Source organism: Monodelphis domestica, chromosome 3, assembly GCF_027887165.1.
Source record: "Monodelphis domestica isolate mMonDom1 chromosome 3, mMonDom1.pri, whole genome shotgun sequence".
Classification (NCBI taxonomy): Eukaryota; Metazoa; Chordata; class Mammalia; order Didelphimorphia; family Didelphidae; genus Monodelphis; species Monodelphis domestica.
In genome coordinates this window covers 66,468,878-66,479,099 of record NC_077229.1, presented here as the reverse complement: position 1 = coordinate 66,479,099, position 10,222 = coordinate 66,468,878, and positions in this window count along the sequence as shown.

The following is a 10,222-nucleotide window of genomic DNA, read 5'->3' as shown; positions in this document are numbered from 1 at the left end:
CTTTGTGTTGGAGGTTTATCCTTTTTAGGGCCTTGTTTCCCAGTCTTACAGAGGAAACATGAAATTATTTTAGAGATCAATCCTCAAGAACTCTTCTGAACCTCTGATTGCTTTCTTTGTACAGCCTGGAGAAGAGGAGTTTTAGAGGTAGGAGTGAGGTTCCCACTGCTAAGGTCTTTTATATAATCAACCATAGGTATAAAGTTGGAAGGAAACTTTGAAGTATCAGGTATTATGGATAGCCTCTCATTTTACTGATGTGGATACTGAGGCCTGGAGAAGTAAAGTAATTATCTCAGGGTGACCGGATATGCCTGGAAGGGACCCTCAATAGCCATCTAGCTGGACCCCATCATTTTACATATGGGAAAAGTGAGGTGCAGAGAAGTTAAGTGACATGCCTCATGACACAAAAGTAGAAAGCATCAGAGGTGAGATTTGAACCCAGGACTCTATTATGCTGTAATTCAAGGTCAACAGGAAAAGTCAGCCCTGACACCTCACATTGAATGGCTTCCACTTTGGGGAAGGTTCCTTCTATGAACTCTCCAAGGGTAGAGATGTGTTTTTAAATTTTTATTTACATCTCCAGTATTTAGGATAGGGCTGAACACATAATAAACACTTAGTTGATGGCAACTAATTGATTGCTTTGATCTAATTTATGAGTAGATTTGTGAGATTCAGTTTATTAAAAAAATTTGTCTTCAAAATGTATCTTATACACCTACCAACTGAACTTGCCTATGGAGAAGTGAAGGGGAATGGAATGAGCAATTATGTAATGCCTACTATGTGCCAGGCACTGTGACTATTTTTATAGAAATAGTATCTCATTTGATTCACATAACAACCCTAAGTGATGGGTTTTATAGTTAGCCCCATTTTTCAGATGAGAAAAACAGAGGCAAGCAATGACTGCTTGATTTTCCCAGGGTCATACAGCTAATGAGTTCTTAGGTCAAATTTGAACTCAGGTCTTCCTGACTCCAGGCTAAGCACTATCTCCACTATGCCACCTAATTACTTTTATGGTCCGAGCCACAGAGTTTCCGGTGTCAAGAGTCAGGAATGGAGACAGATCCAAAGGCTCTGCTCTTTAGCAGTGAACTTGGGGAAGGTGGATGATGCAGATATGGGCAGAACACTTTATTTCTATCAGCCTTGACTTGCCAAGAGGAAAAGAATGGTTCTAGGACCTTCCCTTTGAGGCATGATTTCATGACCACCTCCCTAATCTTAGCTTAATAATTCACTTGGACCTTTGGTGATTGATTGCACTTGGCCCACCCATTAAATGCTGAATCCAGTCATTTACCTCTAACTTTTGTCCTTTCTGAGACATTGTTCTTCAACCAGGGATGCTTCTTGGTCACGAGTTTATGGATTGATTCCTACACATTAGCTCTGTGATTCCTGTGAACTGGTCCTACTCTAGTATGGCCTCTGAGTGTTTCCACGAGCTTCTGTAGCCAGGAGATCCTAGAATTGGTCAGAGGTCAGAACTGAAAAACTGGACCTCTCTGATGTTATTGTCTCCACATGGCTCCTGGCAGCCCATCAGCCTGGTGGACAAGGTCATGTTTGGAGTTCTAGATATGATGGAGATGAAGATGAGGAGACAAGTGTCTCTAGATCAGCAGTTCTCAACTTCTCAATATGTAGCAATGAGAATACATAATGCATACCAGGTATTTGCATTCTGAATCATAACTGTAGCAAAATTATAGTTTTGAAGTAGCCACCAAAATAATTTTTGGATGACTGCAACATGAGGAATTGTATTACGGAGTCATGGCATTAGAAAGGTTGAGAACCACTGCTTTAGATAATCATAGGTGAGGATTGGAGGGAGACCATCAAGCCATTTCCTGGATAAGAAACTTCAAGGAAGGGGAAGTGTGTCCCATGTACCATAAAATCCCTAAAGCATCCTTTTATTAAATTGTGACTGATATTCCCCTCTTAATTTATATTGCTCTTGTTTAATAATCCTTGTTCAGACACCTATTTCCATTAGAAAATCACCTATGTTATTAGAGAAGCTGTATGTCATTCAGCATTGCTGATGAGAAATCAAGCCATATCTGATTGGCATGTTGCTTAATAGTCTATGATGCTTTTCATCTTTTAAAAATTAACTTTAAAATAATTTAATTTAAAGATATGATATTTTCCTAATTAAACCTAGTAACCATTTTCAATATATGTTTTCTGAAATTATTAGGTCCAAATTTTCTCCCCCCTTCCCTTCTGTCCCCCTCTTGGAGAGATGGTAAGTAATTTGAAATGGATTATACATGTATTATCATGTAAAACATAATTCCATATTCGTCATTTTTATAAGAGAACACTCATATAAAACCAGAGCCACATAAACTGTACATAAAATAATGTGAAAGGGAATATGCTTTGATCTGCAACTGACTCCCACATTTCTTTCTCTAGAGGTGTAAAACATTCTTGGTCAAAAGTCCTTCAGAGCTGTCCCAGATTGCTCTCTTTCTGAGAGTAGCTACAACTTTCACAGTTGATCAAAGGCAGATCAAAGCATCTCCCCTTTAAATTCCATTCAAAATTATTCATGTTATATCTTATAATAGTTTCTGTTTCTTGTTTCTTCTTGTTGTAAGGTGCTGTCCAGCAGCCCTTACAAGAAAGGAAAGATAGAAGATTGACCCTTGGGGGAAGGGCTGAAGCCGAGGGGATGGATCAGAATGGAGGCAGACACCAATGCAATATTACCAATGAGCAAGCTGCACAGATCAAGCTCCAGCTACCTAACTTCAAAGGACATGAGGCAGTTAGATAACCTTAAATCAACAACACGGGAGTTAGGAATGAGTATTGAGATCAGCTGAGAGAAAAGCCACTGATCCCTTAGAGCCCATGCTCTAAGTAGGGACCACTCTGGCTAGAGGATAGGAGATTAAGAAGGAAAGGTGTTTCACAGAGATAGAGGAAATTCCATGAGAAAGCTGTTCTTAGCCAGAGGCTAAGCTCCAGGAAGGAGAGGGACAGGTGAAGAAGATAATAAGGGCTGTTTCTCTGTCAGCTGCTTGTATTTATTACCATTGTGATGCAAAGGGACTTAATACATATTAATGAAGACACAGTGGATTGCCATTGGTTCAGTTGTAAATTACCACAAGGCAGAGGCATGGATTGTCTCAGTCAGGTGAGCACAAAGAATCCTGAGTCTGTGCCTAAACCTTAGGAATGCTGGGATCAAAGGTCAATGCCTTTCTTGCCATGGGCAGGTCTGAGCATGCTCTTTCCTAAGACAATCCTTACAGATTAATTATTTCCCTTGTGTATACACAAGTGTGGATTGTTACACTTGTCATGGTTATTGTTTGCCTAGTAATTATTGATCTGAAGAGAGCTGTTAAAGAGAGATGAGTGAGGAAAGGTAGTAGTCAAGGTGGAATGGCTCTTGTTGTACTCTCTCACTCTCTTCTCCTGGTCTATGATAGCTGAGGAAAATCTCTTGGAAATGGTGATCCTGGGTGATGTGCTGGTTGTAAATCTTGAAATCTCTCAGACTTGTCAATGTTAAAAATTTCCCCATCAGGGAATTCTTAATTGGAACAAATTCCCTACTGAGAAACATTCCCCATTTTGACGTGAGAACTCGCCAGGATCAGAAATGGGAGGACTTCTACTCCAACTGTACTTAAGGCTGCTTTAGGGGAGAAAACTCCTTGCTATGGGAGGACCCCTATTCTACCAATACTTAAGACTGCTTTAGGAGAGAAAACTCCTTGCTAAACAATGAAAGTACTTGGACCCATGCTTATAATAATGCAAGGAGTTCTTTGAGCCAGGCCTGTTTTTAGAATTGATACAATGGGATGCTAGGTACCTAAAAGGGTTGGGCAAGTTTTCTCTTGATGAGATTAGTTGACTCAGCTGTGTTTTCTCTGGTTCAGACTTACTGAGGAGATTAGTCGACACAGCAGCATTTTTTTCTGATTCAGACTTACTGAGGAGATTGGTCAACTTAGCAGGAATTTAGATGGGCAGTCCTTTGGAAAGCATCTACAGTGATTGGTAGATGTAGGGACTTAGGGGAGGTGACATGGGAGAAAAACCCCTATATAAGAAAAAGCAGAATCTCTTGAGCATATATCATTTTGGAGAAATCCTTTTGGAGGATCTCTGATGAGGATCGCTTGGGAAGAATCTCTTGAGAGAGGCTCTAGAGAAGGGAAGCTCTTGGAGGACCATCTCTAAGGAGATCTGGCTGGAGCTCCTCTTAGGGGACTCTGTCCCTCTGGAGGCTCTGGAGAGAGGCCCTTTGGAATTCTCTCTGGTGAAGTCAGCTGAGATGGAGCTGGCCTGGTGTCACTAGAATCCTTGCTTAGACAGACCTTGTGGTGAGTGTTAAAGGACTGACTGACTGATCTTTCTCTCTTAAGACTCAGGTCTAGGCCATGTTGGCTTAAGGCCCTTCATACTTATTTCCTTTTTCTACCTTTCTTTGATTACTCATTGTATTATTAATTAAAATCTCTGTAAACCCAGTTGACTCGGGTATTTGAATAATTGGGAATATATTCCCTGGTGACCACCTTATAGTTGATTTAAAACAGGACACTGTAGGAAAACATATTTTGAGCAGTCATAATGTTTTTCCTTGTCTCTCCACATTTTAAATGCCACAGTTTAAGTCTACAACTTATTTTAAATCTCACATGGTATAAGTAAGTTAGGGGAAGGTTTCCCATATTGAGTGATAAGAGGGTTACCCCAGAATTAATAAACACAGTCTTTTAGAATTGTAAGCCTCTCCTCAGTTCATGACTCAGTGGGTAGTCCTGATCAGAATTTTTTTTTTTTTGCAATGGCTGTTCACTAACCTCTGTGAATTAGCTTCCTCAAAGATCCTTGAATAAATCCCTTTCTTCCAATTTGACTGTGGCTTAAATTGGTTTAATAAATACAAGATATCTGGAAGTGGGCAGTTCAGGTGGAGATTAGTGGTGTCCCTATATCTAAAGCCTAAGTGTTCCTTCTTTCTGGATACCTTGGGCAAACCAGAAATTCACCTCCCCTTCCCAGTGTCTCCTTAAGATAAACTTCATCTTGGGATGAAGGCAAGATAAGGCAGGTGCTATTAGACCGTGGGGTACTGTTGAGTCTGAGGCCTCTACAGGTCCAATGGGATCTGAATCTCTCTTCTGCTGTCAGGCAGGTATAAATTTCTTCTTGAGAAGTCCCAAAGCTGATACTCCTGGCTATCTTTTAGCTGGCTGTTGGCTGATCACCAGCAAGGCAAGAAAACCTCTTCTCACCTCAAGATCAAGTCTCAAAACCTACCTTTTTTCACTGGCATTCTTCCCCATCCCTGTTCTACAGCCATGTTACTCTGCTTCCAACAGTCTTTACCCATCAATCATGTCCTCTTCAACATTCCATTTCTCATCCTCTTTGCACATTACTCTTACAGTCTTAAATTCTTCCCTTCTTCATAGATCTGGAAGATAAACTATTCTATGTTCCCCAAATTTAGTTATGGTATCACTCATTATATATAAATCACATACTCATTTTGATCTTATCTTGCTATAGGGTGTAAGATATTGGTCAATACCTAGTTCCTGCCATAAACTTTAATTTATAAAAATCATTTTTAGTTATAAGTAGAAAATTTTTTTCAATTTTTCATATTAATTTTATTTTAAAAATATTTCTCTGTTTACGTATTTCATTTTCTTTCCTTCCCCTCTTCCTTCCCCCATCCCAAATCTAATAAGCACTTCCACTGGGTTATATAAATGTTATCACTGATACCACTTCCATATTATTCATTTTTGGAATAGAATACTCTTTTAAAATACAAACCTCCAATTGTATATCTATATAAACAAATGATTGTCATTTGTTTTTCTTCTGGGTTTCTACTCCCACAGTTCTTTCTCTCGATGTAGAGGGGAATTGGGATTGTCTTGTAATAGCAAAGTCCATCATATTGGATTGTTTCACAATGTTTCATTTTCTGTGTATAATGTTCTTTTGGTTCTGTTCACTTCACTCTGCATCAGTTCCTGGAGTTCTTCTACAGTTCCTGGAGTTCTTCTTTGATATAGAATTCCTTTGGTTCATCATTCCTTACAGTCCAGTGTAGTATTCTATCACCATCATAAACCACAATTTGTTCAGCGATTCCCCAATTGAAGGTCACGTTACCCCCCTATTTTACAATTATTTGCCACCACAAAGAGCACAACTATGAATACTTTTGCACAAATATTTTTCATTATTATCTCTTTAGGGTACGATTCTAGTAGTGGTATTGCTGGATCACAGGGTATGCATTTTTTTGAAGCTCTTTGGGCATAGTTCCAAATTGCCTTCTAGAATGATTTGATCAATTCACAACTCTACCAGTAGTGCATTAATTTCCCAATTTTGCCACATCCCCTCCAACATTTATTATTTTCCTTTACTGTTATATTTGCCAATCTGTTAGGTATGATGTGGTACCTCATTTTTGATTTGCATTTCTCTAATTATGTGGAATTTTAAACACTATTCCGTGTATTTATTGATAGTTTTGACTTTTTTTTATCTTAAATCTATCTGTGTCACTTGACCATTTGTCAATTGGGGAATGACTTGTTTTTTTTTTCTTTTTTTACAATTGACTTAGCTCCTCATAACGTTAAGAAATTAGGCCTTTGTCAGAGAATTTTGTTGTAAAATTTCCCCCAAATTTATAGCTTCCCTTCCAATTTTGGTTGGATTGATTTTATTTGTACAAAATCTTTTAAATTTAAAGTAATCAAGATTATTCATTCTATATTTTGCCATGTTCTCTATCTTTTGCTTGGTCTTAAATTCAATTTCCCACAGATCTAACAGATATACTATTCTGTGTTCACCTAATTTACTTATAATTTCCTTCTTTATGGAAATTATCCTGGTATAGGGTATGAGATATTCATCTCACACTAATCTGTCTCATACTGTTTTCCAATTTCCCCAGCACTTTTAACAAATAGTGTATTATTGTCTCAAAAGCTGGGATCATTGGGTTCATCAAAAACTATCTTCCTGAGGCCATTTACCCCAAGACTATGCCATTGATCCCCCTTCTATCTCTTAAGCAGTATGTAATAATTAAAATAGTGGAAGACTTCAATTGTGGCAGATAAAAAAGTGTTTGGCTTAAATTGTGACCACAGAAATTATGGTTTCAAGAGTGTCTTGTTTTTAAATCAAATATAAGGTGGTCGCCAGGGAAAAATTCCCAATTATTAAATATACCCAAGTCAGCTGGGTTCTATAGAGATTTTAATTCATACAAATGAGGAATTAAAGAAAGGGGGAGAGAGAGAAAAAGGAAATAATGGGAAAAGATAGGTCAGCCCAGGCCAGCCCAGGCCCAAGCCCTAAGAGAGAGATCAGTCAGTCTTTTATCCACTCACCACAAGATTTGTCCATCCAAAGATTCTAGTGTTCAGAGAGACACCAGTTCAGTTTTGGCCAGCTGCCATCTCCAGAGAGAGAATCTCTGAGACTCTGAGACTCACCCAAGACTAAGAGAATTTTCTCTTATGTCACCTCCCCTAAGTTCTCACATCTACCAATCACAGTAGACATTTTCCAAAGGATAGACAATTCTTAATTCACACCTAAGAAGGTTTGAACTTTTGATTAAGTTCACACCTGAAAAACCTCCGAGTAAGTTTCTCACCTCTTTGCTCCTTGTAAATTCACAAGTTGCCTGACCTTTATAGGTACTTAGCACCCTTTTGTATTAGATCTAAAAATAGGCACAGATTAAGAACTTTTGCTTTACTATAAGTATGGGTTTAAGTATTTTTCATTTTTCAGCAAGGAGTTTCTTCCCCTAAAGCAGGCTTAAGTAGGGGTGGAGTAGAGGTTTCACATTCCTGATCTAAGTTCCTTCATTATTTAAAATGAGGAATGGTCTTAACCAAACCTTATGAAGTAGGGTCTGAGAATTTTTAAGGTTCACAAGTACTATACTTGATGATCACCACTTTATAATACAGTTTAAGATCTGATACTGCTAGGACTCCATCCTTCACATTTTTTTCATTCATTCCCTTAATATTGTTGATCTTTTGTTTTTACAAATGAACTTCGTTATCATTTTTTCTAATATTATATATTTTTGATAGATTGATAGCTATGGCACTGAATAAGTAAATTAGTTTTGATGGAATAGTCGTTTTATTATATTATCTTATCCTACCCTTGAACAATTAATATTTTTGCAATTGTTTAGATCTAGTTTTAATTGTATATAAAGTGTTTTTTAGTTGTTTTTGTTTAATTCTTGAGTTTGTCTTGGCATATAGATTCCCAAATATTTTACATTATCTAGAGTGATTTTTAATAGAATTTCTCTTTCTAATTCTTGCTGATGAATTTTTTTGGATATAAAAAGAAATGATGATGATTCATGTGCTTTATTTTGTTTCCTGAAACTTTGCTAAAATTATCATTTCCACCAGGTTTTTAATTGATTTTCTTGGGTTCTCTAAGTATACCATCATATCATTTTTTTTTTAGATTATCCTGAATAATTTCTGAATTTACAAAATCATCAGGATGTCACTACATAGCAATAGTAACTTGTTTTGATAATGCTTTATAAACCTTAGGACCTTCTAACAATACTGTGAGGTAGAAACTAAAAGTATTATATACTCTTTCCATTTTACAGATGAGACTGAAATTCAGAGAGATTAAAAGTGACTTTTTCATGGCCACACAACTATTAAGCATCAGAGCCAGGGTTCAAACTCAAAAGTGTTAATTCCAAATTTAGTATATCTTTCTGTTATGTCATTGTCCCTCATTAATATGATTTTTTCATCAAATTGAGTAACTATACAACTTGTATTAGCCATTTTATGAAGAACTAGCAAGCTTTATTTAGGTTACAAAAAAGGGAATAGGAAAAAAATTTGTAGCATTCATTACAAATATTAAGTAATTCTACAAATACTAGGTAGTGTTGGGTTAAATTATGCAATTTATTTAACTGTTATTTCATAAAACATAAAGAAGCAATGCTCAAGTAGATGAATTTTCTGTCTGGCCTTTGTAAAGGCAGAGAGTGACATAAAATCATCACATTTTGAGGACTGAAAAAGGTGAGGTCAAGATGTAAAGTGGACAGAATTTGAAGAATCTATATGAATATTCACTTAAATGTTAACAAAAGTACTGATTTCAAAATTGGAAGGGACCCCAACTACCATCTAGTCCAACTTGTACCCTAAAATTCTCACTATAGCATATTTGACATTAAAAACTTCACATCTTTTTCAGAGAAACTAACAATGCTTCCCTATATTGTCATTTTAAATTCATTTTTAAGGGTAAGATTTTGGTTTTTTCCCCCCTATTAAAATGTTGACTTTTTTCTCATAAAATCATCCTGGCCATAGGACTTATTCGACAAGACAAGGAATTGGATATATATCCTGCTGCTATATGTATTTTTATTCCCCAAATCAAATTCCCGTTAATTACCCTTTCTACTGTGAATGGTCTGATATCTACTATTCTGTTGTTCCTGTCAGAATACATCTGATTTCAAGTTGTAAGCTACCTTGGTTGGAGTTTCTTTCCCTTGCGACCTCTCTAATATCCATTTTATGTCTACTCTATCCCTCATGTGTCCTTCCTCTACAGTTTTCTACCTTTCCATTTTGCTCTTTAGGACTCCTGGCATATTTTTTTAAATATATTTTATTTGATCATTTCCAAGCATTATTCGTTAAAGACATAGATCATTTTCTTTTCCTCCCCCCCCCCACCCCCCATAGCCGACGCGTAAGTCCACTGGGCATTAGATGTTTTCTTGATTTGAACCCATTGCTTTGCTGATAGTATTTGCATTAGAGTGTTCATTTAGAGTCTATCCTCTGTCATGTCCCCTCAACCTCTGTATTCAGGCAGTTGCTTTTTCTCGGTGTTTCCACTCCCATAGTTTATCCTTTGCTTATGAATGGTGTTTTTTTCTCCTGGATCCCTGTAAGTTGTTCAGGGACATTACACCGCCACTAATGGAGAAGTCCATTACGTTCGATTATACCACAGTGTATTAGTCTCTGTGTACAATGTTCTCCTGGTTCTGCTCCTCTCGCTCTGCATCACTTCCTGGAGGTTGTTCCAGTCTCCATGGAACTCCTCCCCCCACTTTATTATTCCTTTTAGCACAATAGTACTCCATCAC